Source organism: Mugil cephalus, chromosome 8 (genome assembly GCF_022458985.1).
Source record: "Mugil cephalus isolate CIBA_MC_2020 chromosome 8, CIBA_Mcephalus_1.1, whole genome shotgun sequence".
Taxonomy (NCBI): Eukaryota; Metazoa; Chordata; class Actinopteri; order Mugiliformes; family Mugilidae; genus Mugil; species Mugil cephalus.
In genome coordinates, this window is record NC_061777.1 from 24,263,238 (window position 1) to 24,276,095 (window position 12,858).

A 12,858-nucleotide genomic window follows, 5' to 3' on the forward strand; every position below is an offset into this window, starting at 1 on the left:
TCATTTTAGAGATTAAAAACAATCATCACAACATGAAGAAAACCACTATTAGGAAACATTCATTTGATGTGTATTTTGATTAAGAATTTCACAGATTTTGTATTTGCTAACATGGAGTGGACTTGATATATGACAATAAATGTGTCATTTCATTCAAATGTGGACTGCTGGTGAATGACAGCAACCAGTGCAACCAGCCACCAGTGGACAATCCACTTATCGGGAACTGTCATCTCACCTGTCTTCGTGTACACTAAGGCCATCTAAGGCCATTATAACCATCAGCTCCATCAGTGGCTCAGCTACCAAGGTTTGACTGGACAACTGAATTCAATGCAGCATAGAACGTTCATATCGCACTAGTAACCATCCTTTAAATATTTTCAGTTTGTTGGACATATCGTGTTGTATGAGTTTATGCTTTTGTTTGAATTGCCTTAATTTAGGTATTCTAAATCTTTGATGAAGGGGTCATAGATGGACATATTATTCTCATAAGTCCAGATATGGGTCATAAGGATGAAGATAAAAGCAGATAATACCAAAATAATACTGGTCTATGTGAGATGAATCGTAGCTTTTATTCGATGATTATGGTAGTATTGGAAAATCAACAGAATAGACATCAGAGTAGAGGCACCTTAAACAAAAAAGGTAGAAACAAAAATGCCACGTAAACTATGGAGTATGGAGTATTTCCTACAGTTAATTAATTACAGTTAGTTTAATTAAAGAAATACTTTAGTTGAAAAATATTTTATCGCTGTAAAAGGACATTAAATAAATGTGTTAATTAGCTTTTTAAATATCAATCCCAATGATGGATATTTCAACAAAAAAATGTCTTATTAAGTGTAAAAACATTACACATTAACATTATTATTGTGTGACAAATCTGTGTGCATATACCAATCAGGAATAACATTATTGTTTAATTCTTAATATTGTGTAGGTCTCCCTTGTGGTCCCCAAACTGTTGTGACTCATCAGAGGCTGGACATGAGCCATATTCTGTTTGTCCATTTTCTTTGAGAAATTCACCTACATTTACTTTCTGGTTCATTAGGTGCGCTAGTGAAGCTGGATGCATCCTAATGTAACAGTCCTGCACTAAATCCTGCTTCATGACTGTTATACTGTTAAGTTTAAAGTTGAAGTTGAAACCGTGTGAGAAATGTGGTAATCCAACTGGATTAGCATTTTAAAGGATGTGCAGAGTAACCCACTGACTAAAATCAGGTTGTCAAAATAATAGAAATGTGTTGGGAGAAGGCAACAAGCGCTACAAACCACAGTCCCTAAAAATGAAAGGATGAATCAATAAATCTCTGAGTTAGGGTTTACTGATAGGGTGATCATCTTCATGTGCAACAAAGAAAAGTTTTTTGGGGAAAAAAAACAGTAACACTGTTTGTGGTTAGCTACCTGAGGCTGGAGCTCCCTCCACATTGACATAATGACGATGATCACTCAATGAAAAGCTCCTTGAAGCTCATGAAAAACCAGACAAAAAAAAAGGTCGCCAGGACGCAGCTGCAAAACTAGCTGTTCTTCATGCTGCGTTGTGTAGTCTACTCGACGGGAAACAGTGATAGAGATTGAAAACACATGTGAGCTGGGAAAAGTCCTGTTTCAGCCTGCCCTGGTTCAGTGGATCGAAAATTCTCCTCTTGGTGAATCTGTTCCGATATTTTATCTTCAAGTAGTAAATATACAAATGTCAAGTAATCTGGAACTGAAAAAAGTATAAAAATAATAAACTTACACTTATATACTAAAATGGTAAATATACATTTATATAATAAAATGGTATGAACTAACCCATATGTTAGCTACTGTAAGTCATACTCAGTACGAGTAAGTTCGTCTTAGCCCTATGGAGTACATTAATAACTTAACGTATTTCAGCTAATTGGTTTTGTTTTTATGTACTTAAAGTTGTATTACTTTGCTCAGTTTCTTGATTAAGTGTAGAAAGTGTAAATCTGCCGTAAACCATCTCCCTGCACCCCACCGCAGAGAAACTACTGCTAAATGGTAACAGCATTTAGCAGAAGCATGTCCGGGAGATGGAGGATTCCACAACAGAAGCAAAAAATTTCAGATGACAATGAAATGTTAATAATCTGTTGGAAACTGCTTTGCAAACACAGATTTACACACTCATTTTGTAAGTTGATGACATGTCAGTGTTACATTTCCAACTCATTCTGTTGCCCCAACAATGGTACCTAAACTCAATTAACAACTAAATTTTTCTAACAGAAATAAGCTGTATATTTGGTTGGGTTTTCTGTACTATTTTTGTCAAGTTGAGACTCGGCTGTGCAGTTTACACCTGTAGACTTATGGAGATGTCATTTCAAAGATGATAAAAAAAAAAGTAACATTTTTAACAGAAACACAAAGCAGCGAGGCATCGATTCTTTCTGTCCCTGCAGATCAGATAAGGTGTCCGAGGGGCCAACCTCTTGGTATGAAAGTGTAAATAACAACTAACTCGGCTCCACTTTGATGGGCTTCCCTCTACATCTGCCTGACATTCACCACGTCCACGCAGAAGCACACACTCTCGTCCTCTCCCAGCTGTCACCCCTGCTCCCAAGGGGTAATTGCAGTGCCAAATCATTACCGTGTTCTCTTATCAAATGGCCACCAAATACCTGGAAGCCAACAGTTCAGCACACTTTCACATAAAACAAAGTGAAATCCAATAAGAGCCAGGACAACAAAGATGAATCTTCTCTCGGACTTGTCGGATCAAAATGATTCCGGATATAAATTCCGCGTAAAGGGCTTCACCGTTTTCCGCGTAATTTTCCAAAGGCGAGCTGCAAGTTACAAGGCCAGGATTTCTTATGGCCTCTCAATCACGTTGGCAGTAGTACAAGAACATGCACACATTTGTTGTTTGTGTAGGAAAAATTAAATATTTCACACATATGATTTGGTTCTGGAGTTCTAATCGTCGTCTCTTATAGGTGAGAGCCGAAGATAATCTTCTCGGTTGTTTTCCAGAAGTAGTGGGACTCATTCAAAGTTACTCTGACATCTGACACCAAACTAAACAAAAGCACTGAAACAGAACCTTTACTCAATGGTATGAGGTGGGCTTTTCTCTTCTCTTCTAGACACCGATCAAATCAGTCTTTCAGGAGCTAAAGGTCACTAGCTCCATGGTAAAGGACAGAAAAGGTCATAAGTAAGTAGTTTTCCCACAGTATGAAAAAAAGTTGAATATAACTTGATACGACAAGTCTAACAGTACAATGTGTCTATCATTCACGTGTCCAGCTTTACCTCTTACCTCACTAGCATAAAGGTGAAAGACAGCACCAGGTGTACTTCCATACGGAAGTTCTAAGCGGTCATGTGTTCACATATTATGTTCTCCGTTTTCCCGTGATAACGAGTTAGTATCCTCTGTTTTCTTGAGATTTCGAGTTTTTTTTATCTTGTAATCTCAGGAAAACGGGCTCCATTTTCTCGAGATAACAAGTTGTTTATCTTGTTACCTCGGGAAAAAGAAGTTTTGTTTTCTCAAGATCTCAATGTATTGCATTCGAGAAAGTTCCGTCATACGTGACCTGCCATGCTGACTGATGGAGGCCCTTAACACTAATAATGTAGTAATAACAATGGTAGCCTAACGTAATAGCTCTACTGCAAAGTGAGCCTTTTGTTTTGTGCTTTAATGTTTGCTAGATAATGTTTAAGTTTCTGGAGATCTGGAGAAACAAAGCTTTATTCCTGAGATAATGAGATAAAAAACTTAAATAAACGCATTATCATGGGAAAATGGAGGAAATAATATGTACGAATGCATGGCCACTTAGAGCTATTAACCCACCACACACTTGCCCTACCCTGAGATGGTATTTGAGATATCTCCTTTTTGTCTTTGTGCATGGTATTTGTGCATGCAAGCTGGAAAGGCTTTATTCCAGTTTTTGGAACTTGACAAAAGGTGCTAGCTGGAGGACGTTTGACATTTTGCAAGCTTCAGAGCTTCAGGGAGTTGCCAGATTATATGGTTTCATGCCCAATTGTGCCGTTTTGAATTTGATACTGCGGACAGAAATTGGGCTGCTTCGGAATCACTTTGGCAGTTTTCCTAATTACATTTTAACGCTGATTTAAAACAAGACCAAAGTGCATTTACTATTGAGAAGACAGAAGCTCTTCTGATTTTGAGTGGCTAATGTTTTGTGTGGGTTTTGTGTTTTTTGAACAGCTCCTGGGATCGTAACCATCCGCTGTATCTAGCAGCACTGAGAGGGCCTTTTAGAGTTGAGGGGTGCTGACCGCAAAATCCTGGTCCCCTTGATCCAGGTTCTAAATGATGCTGACTACCTGCACAGATTCCTCTTCAGCCAAGTGACTCAACAGAAAGGTCCCCAAGGGGCTTTACACACAGTATAACCCCCTGTGCTTTTGGATCATCAATTCACTCAAGGAAAAGCTCTCCAAGAAAACTTTTAACTACAAAAGAAATAGAACACATCTCAGTGGGAATTAAACAAGAAGTGGCATCAAAATAACTGGGAGCAGGCAGCAGCCTGACATTTATTAAAGGCAGGTAACATCACTTTTAGGTATCTTTGATGTTGCTGTCACAAGGCACGAGGCTGCCTCAGGATTAATGACAACAGTCCATCCAAATCAGCGTTCACTGAACAAATATCACAGTGTCAGGGTCCTCCATGTTAACCCAGACAGGGAACAGAATTTTAGTGAATGACGGAGTGAAATGGCTCTTCAGAAAACATGCACCTGCGCTAATACTAACAACAGGTGAAGAGGACGGACAGGGAGAAAGAGAGTGGTTCTGTTCAAAACAGCCGGCGTTTGAAACAACAACATTACCTGGGTTTACTGAGGAGAGGATGTCTGTTCAGCGACTGCAAGGTGGAGTGCGTGTGAACAACTAAAATGTGCTTCTTCCATTAACTGTGCAATAGATGAGGACAACACCTGTAACCATGGTAACCATACACACCAGATACAAAGAGAATGATGGCTCCTAACTCCGTAGAAGATATAAGATTTAAAATGTCACAGAGGAAAAGGAGACTACAGCATTTTGTTTACTTTGTCTGGCCAGCAGATATTAAATCAGTCGTTGGAAAGCCCTTGAGCAGCTTTTCACAGAGCTAAGGTAGAATCTGTTTTATTTTTTTCCCCCCATTGTTATTACATTCCTTTTCTCACATTTGACACCCAATTATTTACAATATGTCATGCACTCGGGATACATAGGCTCCACACTGAATGTACACGGCATCGCACCCATATTCAATTTCCACCCTCGTGACTGGGCACCAGTGTGTGTCCTGAGATAGTTGTATTCATCCTGTGCGGAACTCCCAATATGAACCATACTGCAGCTATGACCATGAACTAGCTAAGTCTCATAACCGAGACGCTGGTGTCCCTATACTGTAGATACACTGCTCACCTCATCTCATCTCCTACTACTGCCTAATCCTCACTAGTGTCACGGGGGTTGCTGGAGCCTATCCCAGTTGGCATCGGGTGAGAGGCGGGTTACACCCTGACAGGTCTCCTGCCTATCACAGGGCTAACACAGACAAACAACCATTCACACTCACACTTAGGGTCAGTTTGACCAAGCCGCTGTGCCGCCCTTACACTGCACATATTCGGAGGAAATTCAAAACTTTGAATTAAAATATGTTACAGATGGAAACCAGTGCTTTTGTACACACATATATTGCTCATACAAATTGCAGCACTAAACTACTAGAGAAATGTTGTAGCAGTTAAATTTAATGTGCACAGGTGTAAGGAACTTGTTCTCCACATTTAGACCATCCATTTGGAGCAATGGGCAGCCATGCAAGGCTCCCTCTGAGCACTGTTGGGGGGGGCGGGCGCTTGCTCAAGGCCTTCTCAGCCTTGGACGTGGGGCGATTTGAACCAGTGATTATGATGATGATGATCACAACGCTGCATCTCTATCCACTGTTCCACAGCTTCCCACATTTTCTGCTTGGTGTCACTAAAGAAAAAAAAAGTGCAGTTGCAGTATGAAGACAGATTTGAGAGCCGCAAGAATATTCTGAAAATATATAATTTACACACTAATGTTCAGACACATACAATTCACAGCCTCGATAATAATACCCTGCATATTTAAATGCACGGCATGCAATACGCATTTGACATGTATTGTGTTTTCCTAATAGAGTAACATAATTATATTTTAATTTGATGAGTTGATTGAAATGAATATGGCATTCAGGGATGTCTCAGATGTTCTTTTTTCTTTCACACTCATACATGGCCGAGGTTGGGTCGTGATAACATATCAGTTCCTTCCATGTTTCCTCCACGCTTTCCTTATCTGTGGACACACAAGACGGTGCACTGCAACCAAACAGCTTTCGGCAGCTAATGAGTTTCTCCCAGTTCGTTGCTGAAGTCGGCCTCGCCTCTTGTTCCTGCAGAATTTCCTGACATTAAGAAAGATAATTCTCAAACACTTCTGCCCTCAATTTCAAACTAGCCCCAAATCCTCTTAATAGATTACGCGCCATCAATCAGCACATACAAAAGCGAGAGAGGGAGTGAACTCAGTATCCATGACTAAGCTTATTTGCCCTGGTGGTGATCTGACAGCTACTACCGGAAAGGGGGATGTTGAGATGCACTTTGCCACCACATTACATCTCATCCACAGCAGCAGACAAGGCTAATGAAATAGGATATGAAGAGTTCCCCGCAAACAGCTTCAGCTCTGACAATTGCCATATGGGACCTTTAAAAAGCTGCATCTCAGATAGTCCAGAGGGGCTGTCATTTCACTTCAGTTTCATTTTCAGTGTCGCAGAGGCAACCCATAGCCAATTAGTCCAGCGGTCATCAGTGGAAGGGGAGATGGGCTGCGGTCAGTGCTGGTCCTCAGGTGGCTGACCTTGGGAGCAACAGACCTTCCCTGCATGCATCTGGGTCTGTAGAGGCAGTGGAGCTTAAAGGCGTCCTCCCCGCTGCACCTCCTGGCCCAAATTAGATAGGAGGCACAAGATTGCACAGAGCATCCATTATGGATTGCTTCTGCCCCCTACTGGCCAGAAGCTGACACTCCAGAGACCAGCAGCAGCTCAAGGTGATGATCAAATGGTGAACTGGTGGTATAAAATACAGGACTCTGGAGAAAGCAGAGCCACAAAGAAGCCTGGCTCACAGCAGCACAGTGACAAGTCATGGCTTAGCGGTTAGTGAGCTGAAAACCCTGTGAGGAAGCACTTTATTTGATCTGGACTTTTCTGTTACATGGGGACAAACCAAGCCCCCTTCAAAGTCACTGAAAGAATCTGTAGAAGTTGGCGAATAAACGCTTACAAAACCGTTCTTGACTTTCAAACTAGACCACTCCCGATCAGGAAATTGCTTAAAGGACGCTTGCAGCCTCTTTAATTCACACCCTCTGTAATGAGCTTATGAATTATGAGTTTTCCAGGGGAAATAATGGATTTGTATGCGGAAGGAGCAGCCGGAATGACAGCCACTATAAATGAAAGAAACGACTCGCGCAGTTACAGTCAGCCATTATGGAAATGTCAGGTCATTTCTTTTGCCTCTGATGTAAGGCTTCTTAACTGCACTGTGTAAAATGTAATCCATTTACCATGTGGACATAATGTAATTATAATCATAACAAAATAATCAGGAAATTGAATTCCTTCACTGTCTGCCATTATTGTGTCGCACATTGGCAATTACCCAGTCAGCCTGAGGAGAAATATGACATCGGCCGTGCTTTGAAAAGTCCAAAGCAGTAGTCAAGGCCTTCACCACGGAGTTACAAAGAAAGCACCTGAATGTAGAAATTACACTATGCATTTATAAATATGTTGTTGCATAAAAAGATCAGCGCCATATGAGTGATTGCTTAGATTTCTATTAGATGCATTTTTCTCTACCGAGCCAGGATGATGCGCGTTTGGCTGAAACAACGCAAATAAAAGCTCTGTCACTGGCAGAATGAACCCTGGCAGATGCTGCTCGCTGGTTCATCTGCTCTCTATCAGCACATAATGGAACCTGGAATGCAGTCAGCACATCATATAATGCCATGTAACTGAACCCACGCCAACGGGTTAAACATTCGTAATGCCAGCACCATTACTTTTACCCACACTGTTAGCGTCACCATCAAGGGCTCATTGACAGCAGTGTGTCTCCATATGTTTAAATCAGCATGTCCAGTTACTATCACCTCAGAGATGTAAATGAGATCCAGTGACTGTAAGTGATAATACATTCAGTTATAGTATACAGCAATGACCATGTTAGCATGAATGCTGGGTGACACTGCCTATAATGTGGGCAGGCAGGGGTGCAATGTGAGGACGTGCAAGCCACACAGTTCCTGGGGCCCTGTGGGGAAAAATTAAAAAGAAAGAGAAAATTAGGCTTATTAGCAGTATTAAGGGATATCTGAGTGCTGTATTTCACATATCCTTGAAATATGTCATATATATATATATTTATTTATTTATTTTTTTTTTTGAAACAAGGTCTGAACAGCCGCTAAGCTCCAAATGCAGCTAGATGTTTCTGTTTTGTGAGCAACAGGGGTTTTCATATACGCTTCTAAGACCTCAGATGGAGCAAAATGAGCCAAATGAACGGGGAGCGGGCATGAATGTGCGCAGCCGAGCTGTATGGTCCTGCTACAGCCTCGGCTTCCTCTCTGAAAAAACACACAGCTGCTGCACCAGTGGACACGACTGAAGTAAATGATGCTATAAGTGCAATTCAAGGTTTTGGGAGTTAAATCCTCCCTGCTCCCACCAGCCATCGGTATGTTTTACCCAACAACAGTGTGCTATTAAGGCTACTGTGAATTGTTACGAGCAAGCTAAAGCTGTCTTCGTGTCGTCCGAACACCTGACGGACTCTTGTAAACTTACCTACAGGCTCAGACACAGCCGCCCCACCTCTCTAGCAGCCGAACGTACAGGCAGTGAATCCACATCAGCTGCAGGTGATGAGTGATCTCTGTGCTCTTCATTCTCTTTAAGCTTCACTAGACAATTTCCATCAGTGAGATAAAGATGAATTCTAACAATACCCACAGGTGAATAATGAAGATGAGGATGAGGGAAGCCTCACTGCAGCACAGCTACAACCTGCAGTTGAGACCTCCGGGAACTTTGCAGAAAGCCGTGCATCAAATAGGTTTACCTTCAAGTGCACTTTTATGTTGAAATAACTTACTATTTTGGTTCTATTTTTACTCCGGCATCCTCTTTAAGATGTTATTTAACATAATACAAATGTGACACATATATAGATTTTTTTTTGCTGCTCAGTCACTGCTTACATATATTGCAAAGCAGATATGCTGCTTGAAAATACAAGTGGAACATTATGGACTCTATGTTTACATAACAGAGATGTATGTTGACTTAATATTGCTCTTTCACATTTTAATTTAATGTGCCAATATGCAGCAAGATTGTACATATCTGAAAAAATACCACAGGTGTTTATTTTTATAGGCTAGAATTTTAACTGGATGTGAAAATATGTCCGTCCACATCACGTCTATTTATATCATGGTTTTCATCATGAGTTAATAAGAACTTAATATAATTTCCAAGAGAAATTCGGGTACTTTTCGATAAATATTCTTTATCTTATATAAAGGTATGCTTTTTCGACATCAACAATTAACTCAGTTAATCATGTTTTATTTCTTTTATTTTTATTACAAAAATCCATTGTGTTTTGCTTTTATAAATGCTTTTTTTAAATCTTTGAATGATTATCACTTCCAGCATATTTTAAAGATACTTATTGGCAAATAAAACCCACTCAGATGAGAGACGAATCCTTGTATTAGTCCTATTGGGTGTCTGCAGGCTTCCTCACAGTCTGCATACACCGAAGTGTGTCCATTAAAGTGAGGGGACAAAAATTGGATTGTAAAATATTCTGTGTGGGCCCATGTCTGAGGTTTGGTCTGTCCCAAAGTCTGATTTGACTGGTGACTGGTGCACAGATTGGAGTCAACATAATGGAAGAACATAAACTATATGGCCATGTGGATGAGGTTAGGGTTAGGGCCCATGTATAACCTGTGCTATTTTGTTGGACAGAAGTTTTGTTGGATAGAAGTTTTGTGTATGCATAATATATCACAGAATTGTTTGCATGGAGCACAATTAATTTCCACTTGTCTACGCTAGGAAGACAGTGAGTGGAATGAAAGAGTTTGCAGTGAGATACATTACTGAGTGAGTCACAAAGATGTATATGCTGCTCTACTGATCCTGGCTGCTTGTCAAAGACTATCAAGCTATTATCAAGGTCTCTCCTCCCGAGCAGAAGGAGCCCTCTCAGGCTGCGTGTAATCACAGTGTCACTGACCACAATGATGAGAAAATAAATACACAGATGGACAATCTATGTCTTCCAATCGACACAAAATGAACTGAGTCGTACGAAAAACTATTGAGCGGCCGCCGGAACGTTAAATCACATCTTTGTGATTGCAAGTGGAGATAATGTCAAGAGTGGAAAAGTTAACTTTTAAAAGAGGTGAAAAGCATTAAATGTCATTTCAACAGCCACCGCTGTAGCTTTAAAGACTCCGCAAGCAGAGACAGCCACTTCCTGAATAACCATTCAGCTATAAATTATGAGATCATTAAAACAAAGAGCGACGGCGGCTATTCGTTTAAGAGCAAGACATTCTTCCTTTCAGGCAGTTGTGGAGGATTTAGTGGAGATTAAAGGCAGGGCTGAGGGAGTGTGAATACTGGACTTAAGTTTGTAAGGTGGACAAAAACACAAGGGAACATTTTACATAGCTCTGCTCCTAGGTGTAGACTATTTTCCATAAGTGGCTCAGGTAACATGATGCTAAAAGCTTGGAGTTAAAAATGTATGAGGTGCGCCATCTGTCTGGGTGTTGTTGCTGTTGCTGTTGTAGAAAAAAACCAGCAGAACCCGCTTCGAGTGGGAAAGCGGTAATGTTTAGTTCTCCCAGGTCTGAGAGTATTAAAAATCAAGCTGAAACAAGTGTCTTGAACACTAAAGAAACCCAACAACTCCAGGTGTCCTTGCCCTCCTTTCAGCTTGTATTTTGGACACAGTAATATTTATCTGTGTCTTATTTATGTTTCGCCCTTAGTTTTTTAAGGATGCAACAGTTACCTCACTCTCGCAAACTGAGATGGTCAGATCACCAGATCTGTTTGAGAGACGTTTGGACATTTTGGGTTTGTCCATGTGGTCAAACGTGAAATGAGACCGTGAGCTTGTAAATTCATTTTGAGTTACAGTGCACTGCTTTGAAACCTCTTCCACCTTTGTTTCAGAAGACTTCGTTGTCCGTCTTCATTACTAGGCTACAGGATGTGATCAAAGGGTGCTTTGGACTGTCCAGAGAAGCCCCTTACAGATGACATGAGGGAGTCACACACAGTTAGCATTTAACAACTTTCAAGAAATGACATCAAATGAGTTTGTTCTGTGGATCAAACAAAGGCACTGCACTCCAACAGGTGTAATTTAGATGAGAGAGGTATGGAGCCTCTGATCAATACATAGCTTTTCTCAAAGTCATAACAAGAGCAGACAGTTAATTATGGCATCGTACAAACAAAGAAGATAAGGGGCTAAGTAAGTCAGAATGAAACTTTTATCTCCTGAAGAAAGCTGACTTCAAGTCCATGTAAACTCCAAACAAGGTTTAAAAACTACAATTGATTTTTTTCCCCCCTGTACTATCAAAGCAAAAGTTCCAGGGAGTACTCTCACAAAAGGAAGTTCTGAAGTTTCTCTGAAGTTTAGGAGAGTTAACACAAAGCCCAGCCTTACCTCTATCCCACTGTGTTATTGATTGCTTTTTAGCCTTCAGAATTCAGCTAATTGTTTTGGTTTTACAGCTTACAGTTTTACCGTTTTTGCTATTCTCACAGCTTCAATTAAACCCACTGTACACTAGCCACCAAACTCCATATGGACTTCCTGATTTCTTATGGGTTTTTTAAAGCATTTTTTTGCACGCTTGTCACACTTAAATGGTTTGGATCATCAAACAAATGTAAATATAAGACAAAGATAATACAAGTTTTTGCACAGCAACGACTCATCCAAAAGGTCACAAAAGATCAAACAACAACATCCAAAGAACTGTAGGCCTCACTTGCCTCGGTCAGTGTTCATGACTCCACCATAAGAAAGAGACTGGGCTAAAATGGCCTGAAGGCTCATCTCAGTTTTAGAAAGAAACCAGAAAACATCTTGATGAAAATCCTCTGTGGACTGAACAGACAAAAGCTGAACTTTTTGGAAGGTGTGTGTCCCATTACATCTGGTGTAAAAGTAACACCACATTTCAGAAGAACATCATACCAACAGTGAGATCTGGGGGTGTGATGGTCTGGGACTGTTTTGCTGCTTCAGGACCTGGAAGACTTGCTGTGATAAATGGAACCATGAATTCGGCTGTCTACCAAAAAATCCTGGAAGATTCCTGGGAGAAGGAGAATGTCCAGCCATCCTATCACGACTTCAAGTTGAAGTGAACTTGACAGGACAGGACAATGATCCAAAAACACACCAGCAAGTCCACCTCTGAATGGATGGAGAAAAACTAAATGACTAAAAGACTTTGGAGAGGCCTTGTCAAAGTCCTGACCTGAATCCTCTTGGGATGCTGTGGTATGATCTTTAAAAGGAGGCTCACACTGGAAAACCCTCCAATGTGGCTGAATTACAACAATTCTGCAAAGATGAGTGGAACAAAATTCACCCCCAACGCTGTAAAAGACTCATTGCAAGTGCTTAATTGCAGTTGTTGCTGGTAAGGGTGGCCCA